This window comes from Rhamphochromis sp. 'chilingali' (genome assembly GCF_963969265.1).
Source record: "Rhamphochromis sp. 'chilingali' genome assembly, chromosome: 5".
Lineage (NCBI taxonomy): Eukaryota > Metazoa > Chordata > Actinopteri > Cichliformes > Cichlidae > Rhamphochromis > Rhamphochromis sp. 'chilingali'.
Genome location: NC_137932.1, coordinates 22,811,669 through 22,829,597, shown reverse-complemented (window position 1 = coordinate 22,829,597; position 17,929 = coordinate 22,811,669).

Here is a 17,929-nt window from a genome sequence, read left to right as displayed (position 1 = left end):
TATTTTTGAATTAAACATCTGTGTCCTCTATGCCTTATTGCTTGGTCCCTGACAATTCACTAAGAATCTTCACACCTCCAACTTCCTGTTCTGTCACTAACCACACAGGAGTACATGTAATAGCACAATAACACAATACTAAAGTACACAAGCTTAGAATAGGCAAACTATAAAAAATAAATTTTTACTTTTAACTCTAAATTGTAACAAACAGGTGATCTCAACTAATTCAACAAATATTGGTGATTGGAAGAGAAAGACTGAAGTCAATGTGAGGAAGTGACACCTCATTACTCAGAGGAAACAGATGTATTTTTATATGTCTTTACAAAAAAGGTTTAGAGATGTGTCATTAGAGAGGCGACCTGGAGAGCGTAAGAAGTACGTTTACATTCAAATGGATTTGTGTTATTTCCTTATACTGATTTGTCTGCAGATTTTGCTTTATATACAGCAGAAATAATTTTACATTTTAAACCAAAGCTGAGACACAAAATTGTATTTAAAATGGTCCTTATATTAAGTATCCATGAAGCAGTCATATTATTATTGGTAACAGTTCTCTTCCTTGTTCTCAACAGCGTCAACAGGACAACTTTTATCTTTGACTGTCAAGTGTTGGTGATGAAGCCACGTTGCCCTGTTAAAGTGTAAAGGATGTTCAGCATAATTCTGATGGTGTTGTCTGGATCTTGAATTCTTTAAGGGGATAAACAGCAGTAGCACTCTTTGAATATGGGCTAAATCATTCATTCTGAGTCTTACTGAGTCTTATAAACAAGGCCATAGATCAGGATGTTGGTCATTACAACAGCAGGCAGTTCATATCAGGAAGACAGGAAGTATCAGACTCTCATGTTCATCTATCAGTGAATATTTAGATCTTAATGTGTCTTAAAGTGTCTTAAAGTTTTTAGAACAACAGACTGAGATTTTATATTGATATTGATTACAGTGTTGAGACTAATTTTCCTTTTAATGTCTTTCTCTTTCAAAATATCCGTCACCATCATTGACCAAACAAAAGGACAATGGTAAAGTCACCACTCTGTGAGGACACATTAGCCTTGTAGACACACTGTGGAGTGGGTGTATGAGGGTAAAGAAAAAATACCCTGACAAATGGAGATAGCACCTACTTCCTGTGCTTCTGCTGTGGCATTAACATTTTTCTTTGATCAAAAGTCAAAGTTTGGTGTGTAGTTTGTTGGTAATTTTATTTTTTTTGGTCAACATAGGTCAGTGACTAGTGCCGGGTTTGTCACTCATGTATTACACAGTACTGTTGTCTAAAAATTAATGTAATGTAATTAAACACCAGAGAAAGTAATTTGTTACAGTTCTCATCACATTACTTTTACATAACCCGTAACATAATCTAAGCTACCAATTATTAAGGCTACAGTCCCACAAACTCACACAGATCCCGATCCTAATACAGCTACGCAGAGTAATTCTACTGTAGAAACATGTACAGATAGAGCTGGATGTTGCACTGTTATACGAGTGATTGATTTGTTACCTGTGGACGATCGGGATTTGGTTGCTGGGCTGGGGTTGGCATACACTCAGTTTTATCATTATATTATCATTATGTTAGATTAAAAAGGTTATTCAACAAATGTTAGAGTTCAGAAGAAAAAGACTGAAGTCACCGTGAGGAAGTGACACCTCATTACTCACAGGAAATAGATATATTTTTCTTGCCATCTTTATTCTTTTTTCCTGTCTCTTGCATCTTACTGTTGTTTTTCTCTGATGTTGTGGGCTAGATATTTTTGTTGGGCCCAATCGCTGCCAGAGCGCCTTACTTCAGCCTTGACAGCTTTTTTTAAAATGTCTAATCACCATTACTTGGGTCCTTACTCAAGAAAAGTCATGTATTGCACATTTTGCTTGTTCCTTTAAAGAAAAAAGTATTGCAGTGCATTACTTTTGAAATTTGTTACACCACTTGTTTTGCATTGTAACATTAACACAATTTAACAGCATGAACTTATAGGTTACACACACCAACACAAATACCCATCCAAATGGGGGCACAGATACACTCTTTGTTTTAGATTTTACGAATAAAACAAAGGCAACAATGCAAAGAAAAGATAAAGTGATTCAGTGATTTTAGTTTAGAAACATGAAGAGGTAAACAAGGCTGCAAGCCTGACTCCTCATCACTGCTTTGGTTGAAGTCCAGGGTCTGGCTGCTGGGACTGGGTATAAAATCAGCTTTATCATCACTCTGCTTTCCTGGTTAGCTTTGCATTTGGATGTTGTCAGTGCAGAAGCTTGCAAAGAGCCAAAGTTGTGTTGGCAGCATAATGCTGTTGCTTCTGTTCTGGATGAAGTTTCTACTTTACTATAATTCTCTTCTGCTTTTGTGCATTAAAAAAATTAATAAAAGTAATGTTCATATTTTCACTCCCCAAGGCGAAGGTAGGGTTTCCAATTCCAGAAAGACCAGCAGTGGCTGGCTAATTTCATCATTTGTGTGTTGGTTACGTAGGGGAGAAAGTTATGTCAGAGACAGACAAGACGCGTCACAGCACTGACGCATCTTGTCTGTCTTTGTTCCAAGTTACTGTGATGTCACCATGTTGGACTGGGGGGGTTTACGCTCCATGTTAAACATCTCAAAGACTCTTCTTTTTTCTAATAATAACACAGTCTAACAGAAAAGGATTTGCATTTCTGTGAACAACTTATCTCAGCTGATCGTCTCTGCATTAATATTAAATGACTTCCTGTAATCTCATGTTGGCTAAGTGAATGACGTGAGAAGACGCAGACGTTAAGTCATTATGAGGATGTGACACCTCACAGACCACAAGAAGCACATGTTGCATTTGTGTTTCAGAAGAACTCTCAGAGACTGCATAGTGAGCGTTACAAGGAGACACCAAAAGGCACGATGTTTCCAAGCAGATGGTTTAAGATTTCTTTTTTCATGATGATGATGCTTCAGTTTGCAGGTAAGGACACACATTAAATTGCAAACATTCTAGTGTTACATCATTAAATACTATATGCTTAAATGCCATGCTGTTATTGTTTACTTGAATCTTGAAATCTAAAGGTGAGACATCAGTTTGTTTTTCATTTCTTTTGACTTTCAGACTATTTCTCAACAGCAGCAACTAAGCAAAAACTGTCTGGTCATGTTTACATGTAATCATATTACTAAAACCCATCTTTGTATAAAGGACCTGGATCCCATTTTAGAGACTTTTTTTTTTTTGCTCTGAGTGTAGAAAAGACAACCAGACATGTTTTCATTGTGTCCTGATCTCTGTAGAAATGTTCAAATCCATCAGCTCACAGAGACGAGACACTGATATCTATTGGAAACCTACTCTCTTTTACTTCAGTGGGGCATGTTTGTTCAGTTCAGTTCAAAAACAAGTAGGACCGTAAATAAGTGTAGGGCTCAGTCCCAAACATGTATGGTGAGCATTAAATGAAAGAATCGCAGGTTTTGAAACAGGTTGATGGCTCTGATCCTAATGGCAACTATTACAAATACATTTCAATACATCAAGAGCATATTTAATACATTGAATGTGCTTTTTTTTGCTTTCAAAGATATGCATGACATAAATAATTTTAAACTGTAAACCAAATCTGAGACAGTAATGTGTAAAATGCAGTGGATTTAAAATTATCCTCACACTAAGTACTGTATTTAAAAAAAACCTGTCAATTTATCACACACTGAGGTTAATTATGGAGTTCCACAGGGTTCAGTGCTAGGACCAATTCTGTTTACATTATACATGCTTCCCTTAGGCAGCATCATTAGAAGACATAGCATACATTTTCACTGCTATGCTGATGACACCCAGCTCTATCTGTCCATGAAGCCAGATAACACACACCAATTAGTTAAACTGCAGGAATGTCTTAAAGACATAAAGACCTGGATGGCCGCTAACTTTCTGCTTCTTAATTCAGATAAAACTGAGGTTATTGTACTCGGCCCTGAAAAGCCTAGAAATATGGTATCTAACCAGATTCTTACTCTGGATGGCATTACCTTGGCCTCCAGTAACACTGTGAGGACCCTTGGAGTCATTTTTGACCAGGACATGTCCTTCAACGCACATATTAAACAAATATGTAAGACTGCTTTCTTCCATTTGCGCAACATCTCTAAAATTAGAAATATCCTGTCTCAGAGTGACGCTGAAAAACTAGTTCATGCATTTATTACTTCCAGGCTGGACTACTGTAATTCATTATTATCAGGATGTCCAAAAAACTCGCTGAAAAGCCTTCAGCTAATCCAAAATGCTGCAGCAAGAGTACTGACAGGGACTAGAAAGAGAGAGCATATTTCTCCTGTTTTGGCTTCCCTTCATTGGCTTCCTGTTAAATCCAGAATTGAATTCAAAATCCTGCTCCTCACATACAAGGTCTTAAATAATCAGGCCCCATCTTATCTTAATGACCTTGTAGTACCATATCACCCTATTAGAGCACTTCGCTCTCGCTCTGCAGGCCTACTTGTTGTTCCTAGAGTATTTAAAAGTAGAATGGGAAGGAGAGCCTTCAGTTTTCAGGCCCCTCTTCTGTGGAACCAGCTTCCAGTTTGGATTCGGGAGACAGACACTATCTCTACTTTTAAGATTAGGCTTAAAACTTTCCTTTTTGCTAAAGCATATAGTTAGGGCTGGACCAGGTGACCCTGAATCCTCCCTTAGTTATGCTGCAATAGACGTAGGCTGCCGGGGGATTCCCATGATGCATTGAGTTTTTCCTTTCCAGTCACCTTTCTCACTCACTATGTATTAATAGACCTCTCTGCATTGAATCATATCTGTTATTAACCTCTGTCTCTCTTCCACAGCATGTCTTTTATCCTGTCTTCCTTCTCTCACCCCAACCGGTCGCAGCAGATGGCCGCCCCTCCCTGAGCCTGGTTCTGCTGGAGGTTTCTTCCTGTTAAAAGGGAGTTTTTCCTTCCCACTGTCGCCAAAGTGCTTGCTCATAGGGGGTCATATGATTGTTGGGTTTTTCTCTGTATCTATGAAGCGCCTTGAGGTGACTTTTGTTGTGATTTGGCGCTATATAAATAAAATTGAATTGAATTGAATCAGTTTGTTGATCAAATTTGTCTCTGTCTCTCTTATTTCAGCAACAGCAACCTGGCAACATTTAACGTTTATTGTAAGAGATGGTGATGAAGTCGCGTTGCCGTGTAAAAATCCAGTAGATGGTCAGCGTAACTGTGACAGTACAACCTGGATGTTCATGAATTTAAGAAGTGCAAAAACAGTAACACTCTTTGAACATGATCAGTTTCACAAAGAAGCTGGAGCTAAGTTAGGTAGACTGAGCGTTACAGCAAACTGTTCTCTAGTTATTCAGAAGGTCACAGATCAGGATATTGGTCTGTACAAATGCAAACGGTTCATATCAGGAAACCAACAAGACTCACCTGTCATCTTTCTGTTATTCACAGTGAGTATTTGTATATCAGTGTTGTCAAGTTAATGTGTTTTGTTTTGAGCAACATACTGAAATATTACAAAAATATTCATTAAAATGATGAGGCTAATGTTTCTGTTGTTGTCTTTATCTCTCGATATCTCCATCATCACCAGTGACTGAACAAAAAAGCAACGATAAAGTCATCTTTTACTGCTACGTGTTCTCATATGAAGGCTGTAGGCATTCAGTGGAGTGGGTCTACGAGGGTAAAGAGAATATATCCTCAGTCATGGAGATTTCATCACGTTCCTGTAATTCCAATGTGGCATTTGAGACATCTCACTTTAATCAGAAGTCAATTTTGTCTGAATTACTGTTTGTAAGGTGTAAAGTGACAGATGAAGACAAAAGAGTGCAGCTGTTTCCCTTCAGCCCTCCGTCCTCGGGTGAGAAAACGTAAAAACTATAATTGACCTCAAACTGTTGCTTATAATTAAACCAAATATGCGTCCATGTGTTCCAGGTTGGTCATGGTGGTATGTTTATGTGACTGTGGGTTTATCAGCACTCTTAATTATCATAGTGATCATCTCATGGAAGAAAATGAAAGGTAGGACCATTCACAAATTAAACATTAAAATTAAAAAGTTAAATGTTTCATCTTTTGTCTGTATCATTGTGTAGATCTTTGTATAAAAATATTGGATGTTTCAGCGTTCATGTTTGATATGTTTTGCTGACTTTGCATTGAGGAAAACAGTTTATGGCTTGATGATAAATACAACTGAGAAAGCTTAGCAACTGACCATAGTTTGAATTTCAGCAGGCAAAGACGTGAGATCAGCAGATCACCTGATCAGTCATTTGTGCAAGTGTCTGAAACCCACTTCTGTGTCTGACTTATGTCATATCTGTTGTTTTTTCCAGGAAATAAAGAACAAAAGGAAGGAAATAAGGTGAGTTTAAACACTACAATGTTTATTAGTACTAAATATTTGTACTGTCGCAAAAAACGATTTATAGGGACTGCATATACAGCAGAAAAAGCATAATTTGAGTCACCTATGTTTCTGTGCCTGTGCAGGAACCAAGCTTAAGCCCCAAAGAGGCTCAGTCTGGTTCAGAAGCCAGTCACAACTGATAGGTTTGTAGCATAAACCTATTCGCTGGAACGTTAAGACAATATAATTACACTGCAAGCAAGACGCAAGTAGGCAAACTTCTTCATGGTACTCGTGCACGGGAGAGAACCAGACAAACGCCGTTCCTTCGCTTGACCCCAGTAGCTCTCGTCCGTTCTCCCGTATCACTGTCCTTTTATTGAGGTTACATGAATATGCATAAGTTCATTAACATATGACGTCTACATACACAAAGAGTACCTTGCGTGTGTGTGTGTGTGTGTGTGTGTGTGTGTGTGTGTGTGTGTGTGTGTGTGTGTGTGTGTGTGGACTGCTGATCAAAGGGTCAAACATCCTTGGTCAGGAAGAGGGTAGCCTCCCCCTCACCCTAGATGGTTCATCCTAGATAACACGGTGAGGAAGTCCTGCAGTTCATCTAAACAAAGAGCACTTAGACTAGAACAGACGCCACTACGTTAATCCTACCATAAAACAATAAGACACGGTATGACCTCTCATGCTCCCAAAGTGCTGTCTAATACACACAAAGTTTGCAGACTATCAAGGATCAAAACCTCTACCAATCTACAACTAATTACAAAACTCTAAGCATATATAAGTAAATATTTCTAAGCATAAATGACAATCAACAATACAACTCTATCAACAACACTGTGAGATCACACACACTACACCCAGTTCAAAGTTACACTTACTGCTGTATAGGGATGGGTACCGGTATCTGGCACCGGTTCTGACATAAACGGTACCCAGACCGAAAAGCAGGGCACATTTCGGTGCTTCATTTCGGTGCTTTTTTTTCCCTGAGATGTCACACACTTTGGATTCTAGCCAATCATTTTACCTTTGCAAGTGTAGTAGGCGGGCCCAGGTACGTACGTTCTTTTAGAGCAGAGCTACAGATTAGCTGCCCAAGGTGAAGCGGTCAAAGTCTGGCTGTACTTCACAGCAAAAGATGCAAACTCAGCAGCCTGCAACAAGTGCTTTAAGGTGACACTGTGCAAAGGAGGTAACTCCTCGAATCTGATGAAACACCTGGTGACGCATAGCGTTTTTTTAAAGGCTGAGAAATGCACCGTATTTGATAGCTTGCTGCGAGACCTCACACCGTGCACATCTACTGCGGGTGTGGTGCCTGTTATCGACCCGGAGTTAGCAACATGCACCCGAAGAGGAGAGTCCTGGCCCCTAGCCCTGCCAGTGTAGCAGAAATGATGACGGATGATGATGCAGCAGCAGCCGTTCTTCTCTGTGTGAGTAGCTTAATGTTGTTCGTGTGTAAGCTAACCACGTTATTAAATGAATGCATGTAAGGTGAACTAGCAAACACTGTCATAGTTACATGTGGCTGTCTTCTTGTTTGATGGCAGATGCTCCCTTTACCCTGGCCAAAAAGGCTAAAATGACCAAAGAAAAAGTGGGAAACAGCTAAACATGAGAGGTTTTTGGACAAAGTTGGTGTTTTTTTTCCCCATTGTTTAAGCACTGCTTCCAACCAAGAGTGATACCATATATACCCTATAGCTGCAGAAAAGGCTAACATTGTTATCTTTTTACAAAAAACAGCTAAACATGAAAGGTTCTTGATTCTTTAAGCACCGGTTCGAGCACCGTTTAAGCACCGGCACTGCTTCAAAAGTACCGGTTTGGTACTGGTATCGGATAAAACCTAAACGATACCCATCCCTACTGCTGTATTTGTTCATTCTAACATGTCTGTTTAAAAAAAACCCCAGTGCTTGACAAAGGTTTTGAATTCAAAATAATTTTGTATCCATTATAATGTCTTCAATTTATAGGCTGAACCTGACGACGGTGTTTCTTATGCCACCATCAGCTTTGCCAAGAAGACCCAGAATAAAGCCAGGGTAAGATCTGTAATCGGTTACAATGAAGATGTTGGCATCCAAATCATAACTATCAAAACTTCTGACATGTATGATTAATTAAGGTAGGAATTTCTTATTCATGTTTTCTTTAAGGTACCCTGTAATGGTGCAGATGATACTGTGACATACAGCACTGTAAACGCTTCCTCATCTTCTGCTGGATATTCTTCTTCCAGTGATCTCTATTCCATCATCAACAAACCAAAGAAATATATGACTGGATTATGATTTCTTTTCTTGTGCACTATCGTACATGAAGCCACCGAGATAACACAGACTCCCTCTAGAGGTGGAGAGGGTGAAAATATTCCCAGATTGAAAATGCAATAAAATGAGATACTTATGTGAAATGGATATTTGTTTATGAGTGTTTGTCAGTCACTAACAGACAACCAAAGAAACATAGTTCTGTTAGCAGTATAATGTGGCTGTTTCTGTCCTGGATGCTGTTTCCACTTTACCATCGCACTCTGTTGGGGGAAAACTCTGTAAAAAACCCAGGAGAAATAAAGACACAATGAGACAAAGTTACTTTCTTTATCAAACGTGTACACGGGTGAGCTGCTAAGAACAACTCACACCATGCACAGTGGCTTGGTAATTTTTATAGGAAAGACAGTGAGAACAGGATAAGAAAATACAAAACAAATAAAATAAACAACTCCATATGTGGCGCTAGTCTCGTCAGCAGAGAGCTGGGAGAAGGCTGTGAGAGATAAAACAATCTAAAACAATATGTCCCAAAACAGTATATCTTTGCTGAGAAAGTCTAAAAAGATAATTCTAAACTAATCTAACCATAGACAAAAGGGCATGCTTGCACATTTAAAAGAAGGTAAAGAAACATAGAAACATTTTTCCTGTAACATTCCCTCCTGTTTTAACTTATTTTAAATGTATACAACAATTGTCTGTGAAGGTTATTTATTAAGTATCTTAAGCAATTTTTAAATTCTCAAAATGTCAGCATAGCAGAAATGGAAGTCATTTGGTCTAAAGAATAAAACAAAAGAAAATAATACAAAGAAAAACATAGTAAATGAAAAAATAATAAAACTAAAACTACAAAAAATAAAGGATGAAAAGTAAAATGAAAAGTTTATATTTAAAAATGATGAAAACCTAATATGTAAAATGAAAACTTCAAAAAATACAAGGATGAAAACCTTATATTATAAAATGAAAACTTCAAAAAATACAAGCATGAAACCTTATACTTAAAACGATGCAAACCTTAAATTGAAAACTTTATATGTAAAATAATGAAAACTTCATATTTAAAATGGAAACTTTATGTTTAAAACTGAAGACTTCAAAAAAAAAATAAAAGCATGAAAACTTTATATTTAAAATGAAAAACTTTGTTTAGAACTCAAAACTTCAAAAAAATAAAAGCATGAAAACTTGCATAACCTACTAATGTTTTAATCAGTGCATGATCACTTGACAAGTCATTTTTAATCACCACGTCATTTATTAGCAGCTAGTACAAGTTCTCCTCTAACAGAATTGCAACGGGATGTTGTTCTTCTTCAGGCACGGCAACATAAGCAGTCATTGTAGTTGTTATCATCTGTGAAATCATTACTCTTAGGCATGGCAACACACACAACACTAATATGAGCAGTGCTATCATGATGAGGCCTAGAAGGAAAAATGGCTTTGCTACAGCAGCCAGCCATGAACCGCTGAACAGCCAGTCCAGCCAGCTTTGTGCTGTAGCTGCTCCAGGTGTGTGGTCAGTGACATATTTTTGCAGAGCGGTCAAATTCTGCAAAGCTTCATAAATGTCTCCTCCAGCTTTGTATCCACCAGGGATAAAAGTGCAATATGTCTCCCCGATCAGCTTGCAAACTCCTCCTTGTGATGCTGTTAGCAGGTTTAGTGTCAGTGTGTTCTTCAACACCATCGTTCTGATGGCCTTCTGTTCTCCTGCTAAGGCCGTTCCCAGGGCCTTAGTTAAGTTGATGTGTGTAGCAGAGCATATCGGTTGATTTCCACGTGATCCCGCACCTCGGCAACTCCAATGCCGGGGATCAAGCTCTGTAAGAATTTCACTCCTCCTCAGATGCGAAACTCTGGTTCCTTTACTGCTTGGTGCCGTCCGTGCACATCCTGTCTGGTAATGAGTCTTTGTTTGTAGTATCATTCGGTAGCTGTAGTTGGAGCGACAGTTGAGGCTCATCAGTGTCGCGTTACTGGCACAGGTTTCGTTGAGTGAACAGTCAATACACTTCCTCTTGTTCCTCGGTGGGCAGAAAGTGTATATGTATTTGCATAGCAGTCAGTTTTATTATTCAAGTAAGCTGTAGTGTTCATAAACTGCCACCAGAAATTAGTGGCATAGCCATGGGGAAACTTGGTGTACTTTCCTTTGTCATACAGTGTCTGCCTTTTCTTCATATAGCGTGACTTATTGTCCCTCACGGAAGCAAAGGTGAGGAGCCCGGCCATGGTCAGGGCCGCTGCAGTTGTTAAGAGCCACCATCTCATGACGACGGGACACACCCTCCTGTCGCGAGTAGACCCCCCGGCCAGGAAAGCTGACCCCTCCACCGGGCGAGATCACAACAAGTGGGCAAGCCTGCCGTCAGCTGTGTTTAGATGGCTTCACTTACTGGCTCTGATGGATGCAAGATGGTCGTTCCGCTATTTTGCAAGCTCCAGTTTTTCCTTTGGAGCACTTTGATCAGAACCCAGTCACCGGGCTGTGATCTGCAAGACACTTGATAGACATCATTACATTCTTCGTCATTTACAATCATCTCTTTATTTTCCTACAACTTAGACATACATTTTGCTACTGAAATTGTATCTGCCTTTTTCACTGGGTAGATTTCTGGCCACTTTGAGAATACATCTATAACCACTAGGGCGTATTTTTACCCTTGGCATTCCTTTAGCTCAATAAAGTCCATATGGATTGTGTGGTCTCAGGTTTCCCTGAGCATTATATTTTTGACACGTCATGCACGTTCTGACAAATTGTTTTGCTGAGGTTTCAAAATTTATAGTGTAGAAATGAGAGTTGACAATACAGGGCATTCCCCCCCCAATGACAAATGCGTACAGCCATGAGTCACCAATGTCGCCATTTTGTGGAGGAATTTTTGGCAACACTGGCTTGCCATAACACATCATTAAGTTGTTTGTCAGAACTGCACCGTGTTTTAGCCATTTTGCCTGCTCTGCTGTGCTTGCTGCTTTTTGTTCATTTTGTAACACATCCAGTGGAATCTGATGTGTGTTTACTGCCATCAATGTGATGTTTGTCTTTTGTGCCGCCTGTTTTGCTGCTCTGTCTGCAAAATTGTTGCCTGTAGTAATGAAAGAGTCAGTAGGCGCACCGTGTTTTAGTCTGTTGTCAACAGTCAGCCTTATTTTTAAGTTACAGAATGCTTCTCCTTTTTTTTTTTTTTTTGTTTGGGAGAATAGATGCAACTCTACATTTTCACTTAAGGCAGTTTTAGATAATTTCTAGTTCTTCAAACAATGCATGGATCTCACACATTTCAAACTTTCAAGTTACGGTTGTTTCCCATTTATACAAATATATATATATGTTTAACTTTGCATTGCTCACAGCTCATAGCTCACAGCTCTAAACCTAGGCATTTTTCAATCATATGCCTAATCACTATGTGTCATTGTGACTCTCAAGTATTATCACAAGTTCGTTTAAAATCGCTTCCAAAACCAACAAAATAATCAAACAAAAACAAAAAAAACATAAACGTGTCAGGACACAAAAGAAAAAGAAAAATGCTGCCACCCGTACAAGGCAGAAGTCTGCATATGTTGGCTTGTAATAGCATGCAGCTTGTAACATGGTAGACTAATGTGCCTGTGTTAATTCAGCTCCATATTATTGTGTGAAGTTGCACTGGGTTGGGAGTGGTTTTGTGGTTGTCACATTTTTGGTGAGCCAATGGCTGGAATGGGGTTGGACTAATTAGAGGCAGGTGTACTTGATTGCACTGATACACTGGTCTACATATAGCCCACACTACAAACACTGCTGTGTTGTTTTGTCTCTCTGTGCAGGCCAGGGCCTATTATATGCCACAGCCTAAAGGCAGCAGAGTTCCAGAGGCTTGAGTGACCACTGACTATATGCTTGCAGGGTGGTGGGTCTCCAAGGACAACTTCTAACCCTGTTAAAGGCAACATGTGGGGTGCAACTTGGCCGTGTGGCATAGCTGGCTCTGGCCTTGGGACTGTGTGTTTTTATACAATTCATAAGTGGGACACTGGACTGTTTTATCTTTTATCTCTTGATATATTTTTCGTCAATAAATTATCTTTTAGAATTTTATTGACTGACATCTTTTTGCCCATGACTGAAACGGTTGGTCAGACCTAGAGTCTTTCTTTGGGTGTGTTACAGCAGCTTCTGCTCTAAAAGAAACAAATAAATAAAAAGAAAAGAAAATGTGTAACATGCTCATCAGCTTAGCAGTGTCTACATATTTAATTCAGCTTCTCAATCCTGTAGTTTTAGCTGTTGTCTACAGGGTTTTGCTTATTGGTTGTTATTGTAGGTGTGCTCTATATCTCAGCAATGTGTCATTCTAGAATGATAGGTTTCAAGCTGGTCAAGTGCCTCTATGCACTTCATTAGTTTAGTTATTCTCTGTATTGTCTTCATCTCACATGTCATTACACTGAGTTTCAGCAAACCTTAAGCTTGATGTAGACTACTGCTTAACAATTATCCACCTCACATCATAACCGATTAAGGTGCCTCTTCATATTAATATTATGTCATTGTTAATATTATCCTCTTTGTCTTATATAACAGCAATAGCATATTATAATATTTTATCAGTGTGTACCATTATACTACTCCTGAGCCAATTTGTTAGTTAGGATCATCTTATTCAGCAAACAGATAATTTAGAATTCATCCAATCTGCGGTCACATTTGTTCTCTCTGTTGCATGGCGGACCAGGCAGTTCTATTATAATATATTATTTATATTTTATTTTGTATCCATCAAGGGCTTCAGATGACCTGCAGAATCATCCTTTTCCCAGGGTGGAGACAGTTACCTTTTCACACACTGTCCTTGGCTGAACAGTGACACAGCCTTAATATACCTTATTTATGTTATTAAAATATTTTCGTGTGAATTATTTGCTTTATATTCATTTTATACATGCTGGGCATGGTCATCATGCCAACTGTGTTTCATTGTTAATATCACTTTACAGGTTGTTATCCTTGCTATTATTAATTTCAAATACTCTAAAGATCATTTCTACTGTAATTTTCCCTTTGTTCATCTTTATTTCGTACTTTTTATATTTATATCTACTCAGTGGGGTCTGTTTTCAACCCTTTTAAACTACTTCAAACTACTTTGATCTCTAGTTTTCACTTAATAAGGGATTATTATGTTCTTCCTGATATGGGTGGTGCTGCAGATGCGGCTGCAGGAATGAGTGATGGCTTTCTAAAAGGGTTGTGGGAACTGCACAGTGTCTCGTCTTCTGGTTTTACTAAACTGGCAGTTGAGTTCTATTCTTCTGACTGTTTATATTTTGTTTTCTTAAATCTCTCAGTTTACAGACACTGTTTTTGTCCGGCGCCTGGACTTTTCTTTTCTCACCACTGCTCGTCAGCAGGAGTGAGTTTTAATTTCACTTGCTTGATTACCCATCTTATTTATGTATTTACTTATTTTTGTTTAAGTAATATATACACAATACAGCTGCTATCACCTTCGCTGGTATTAGAGACGAGAGTGGTTGCTCACACGCCCTTCTACTTTCGGACTATTTCCAAAAGCGGTGTGAACTTTACGAGACGGAACTCGACCGTTCTCTCAACTCACCAGCACGTCAGTGAATAGCAGTAAAAGAAAAACACAGTAGGAGCAGCTCAGTCTCTTATTGGACCGTGAAAATTCAGCTTGCTCCGTTAATTAAAACAATACACACATACATTCACATTCACACTTATTCGCGCGATCGGAACCCTTATCATAAGGGGAGCTGCCAGTCTTTCTGTAGACGAGCTACTTATTCCCTTGACCCAGCTGGGGGAGCTACTCAGAGCTCCAAACCTAACCCACAAGAGTGGGGAGCTTCCAGTCGACGAGCTCCAAGCTACCAGCCGACGAGCTACTTTAAACCCACAGAAGTGGGGAGCTTCCAGTTGCGACGAGCTACTTTCGCTATTTCAAATTCCCTGAATTTAAAATACGATTTTACGCAAGATTGTGTCAGTGTGTCTGTATCTACCTGGTCAGTGTCGCCGGGTCTGGTCCACCTCGATCGGGCCCCACCACCGTGGGTCGCTTTCTAAGAACGTTGGCCAAGACTCGAATTTAACGCCCTTGGTCTTTGACCACACACCTAGTGTGTGGGCTGTCGACAGACGAACAACGTGGACTGGTCACGGAGATGGGACACGATGGAGGCGCTCCGGCTCCGAAGGACCAAGAAATGTTGGGGGAAAACTCTGTAAAAAACCCAGGAGAAATAAAGACACAATGAGACAAAGTTACTTTCTTTATCAAACGTGTACACGGGTGAGCTGCTAAGAACAACTCACACCATGCACAGTGGCTTGGTAATTTTTATAGGAAAGACAGTGAGAACAGGATAAGAAAATACAAAACAAATAAAATAAACAACTCCATATGTGGCGCTAGTCTCGTCAGCAGAGAGCTGGGAGAAGGCTGTGAGAGATAAAACAATCTAAAACAATATGTCCCAAAACAGTATATCTTTGCTGAGAAAGTCTAAAAAGATAATTCTAAACTAATCTAACCATAGACAAAAGGGCATGCTTGCACATTTAAAAGAAGGTAAAGAAACATAGAAACATTTTTCCTGTAACACACTCATATCCTTTTGTGCAATAAAACCAAAAATGTTGTCCATTACTCTACTACTCAAAAGCTGTATTGCTGTACAGCTTCTCCTCTCCACAACTTTCTTCGTTCTATAAATGAACTGTAATCATCTAATTACATTGCAAGTGCTGGAGTGAACTTTTTTCACTGCTTTGCGAATGGGTCATTCATTCTGCCAGTCACATGACAAAAAGTAAGATTGATGGTCAGGATAACTATCATAATAATATCATGGACTTCAGTCAAGGAAACACAGCAGCGGAATTGACTGGCTGACTGGAAGTGGGTGTCTGATTCAAGGTTCAAGATTTATGATGGCGATCACTGAACCTACAGAAAGGTCATATCAGAGGGCATTGAGGATTAGATTTTATTGTTCTTCTGTCTGTTTCTGAGAGTATTAACATCATCATTGCTTCTCATTGTGTCCTATTAGAACATAAAATGGATATTTTAAAAATAATTACACTGATGAAACTCATTTCTGTCTTGTTATTTCTTAACAAGAGGAAAAAATGGTTGAGTACACAAACATTTATTCTTACACTTTGTTACATGTCATACTGACAGTATGAAACATCCAAATCTGGGCTTGTACTGGTTTGGTGAGCTGATGTTGAAGTTTTCAGTCATTCTGTGAAGTCTGACAGAGGGAGAAGCCTTCAGCATTTTCAGACACCATCACGACATCTTCATGATCACAGATGTAGGAAAATAAAAAAGCTGGGACATGGCTTTTTGCACCATTGCCACCACCTTCTGCCAGTCATGGGGCATCACATCCTACCAGTCACAAATAAGAAGGCAGCAACTATACTCTGTATTTTCAAATAAAGATAATACTGTATTTGATTTTTTTAATACTTTAATGACTATTTGAAAATTCAAAAATGTATTGTACCAGAACCAGAGGACAGTCCACTGAAGCACTCAGTCGGTCATGTTCTTGTCTTGAGCCACTAATCGGTGAGTTAGTACTGCCACATTTTTTAGTGTATGTGTGGCATTGCCACAAACAAAATATTACGTCCAGCTCTTACTTTAAATACAATGACATTATGACAACATTTTTTTAAATTACTAAATTAAATACAGTGACATGTAAATAATAAATATGAAAGTCAGCACATCAGTGAGAGGATCATTTCATACATGTAAGTTTGTGTCATATATTTGAATGTGGGTGCAATATGTCTTCCGTCTTGCAGTGTATTATGCACAAAAACCATCTCACAGTAAAGTTGTCAAACATATCATTTTCAGTCATGGGAGAGTATTTACACTAAAACATTAAAAAGAACAGATGTGGGTAACCTAATTTGTTAAACACAAAGTAATATTTAGTTATATGATACAAGGTAACACATTATGTTTAACATTTAAAAAGTTTTAAAAATAAACAAGGAGATATGATACAATTTCCATTTACTCATGTTAACACAGAGCATAAAAGCAATAAATAGTATGTATAACCTATCTTTTTGTACTCTGTGTTGGTGGAAACTTTATGAATGAGGAAATGGCATAAAGCATCACTCAGCTTTTTTCAAATGCAGAAGGAGGGGAGAGCTCAGAGGTTGTTGAAGAAAAATTGCCAACGAGGGACTAAGTTGTTCAAAGTTTAAGTAAACTCTCTCTCTGGAACTTGGAGTTTACCTCATCCAAGGGTTGACAAACCCACAATAGTATCTTCCTACCCAGACACATAAAAGCCCTAAAACAGGGCCCAGAGCTCTGGTGCTATTGTATCCCTGTTTTTACTAAAACACTTTCCCATTCACGTCAAAGAATTCTTCATGCAATGAGGAACCAGCAGGTCGCAGACCACAAAAGCATCTTATCTGTGTTTCACCACTGTGGCATGGTAGCTGCTACAGGATGCCTACTTTTCATTGCAAACATTTCAGTTTTTAATGCTGATGAATTATATGAAAATAATACTACATTGTCATATTCATATTCCCCTGTATACTCTATCTTAATGCCATTTATGATTCTAATTTTAGATTCTCCGTTGAGGTAAAAACGCACCACTGTCTACTGTGAAAATGCATTAAAAATATGAGAAAAACAACATTAAATGAAAAACTGTCTCTCTACTCATACGTACACTAAATTTGGTTAAAAATTTATATTTTTTAACAATTGATAGGTGTGCAAGAGGCAGACTAAAGTCACTATGACAGAGCAACACCTCAAAAACCACATAAAGCAGAAGCTGTGTGTAACTTTAAGAAAATACAAGAGACTGTGTCATTAGTGAGCACGAGAACGAGAAAGAGATGGCTGAATTCGGGAGCGTTAAAATGACTGTATTTCTGCTTCTGATGCTTCAGTTTACAAGTAAGGACACGTTTTGCTGGCAACTTTGTTTGACTCAATGAGACTACATTTGAGACCAACTTGTTTCGTATCAAAAATAATCCTCAAACTAAATTTGCGCCAAGTCACATTTGTGATCTTTATCTGTCATATTTCTCTTTTTTTTCTCAGCACCAACAATTCATCTACTTCAATCTGTCTCTATTGTCATAGTTGGTGATGACCTCACTTTGCCTTGTGAAAATGTGACACATGGTCAGGATGACTGTAACAGTACTGTGGGTGG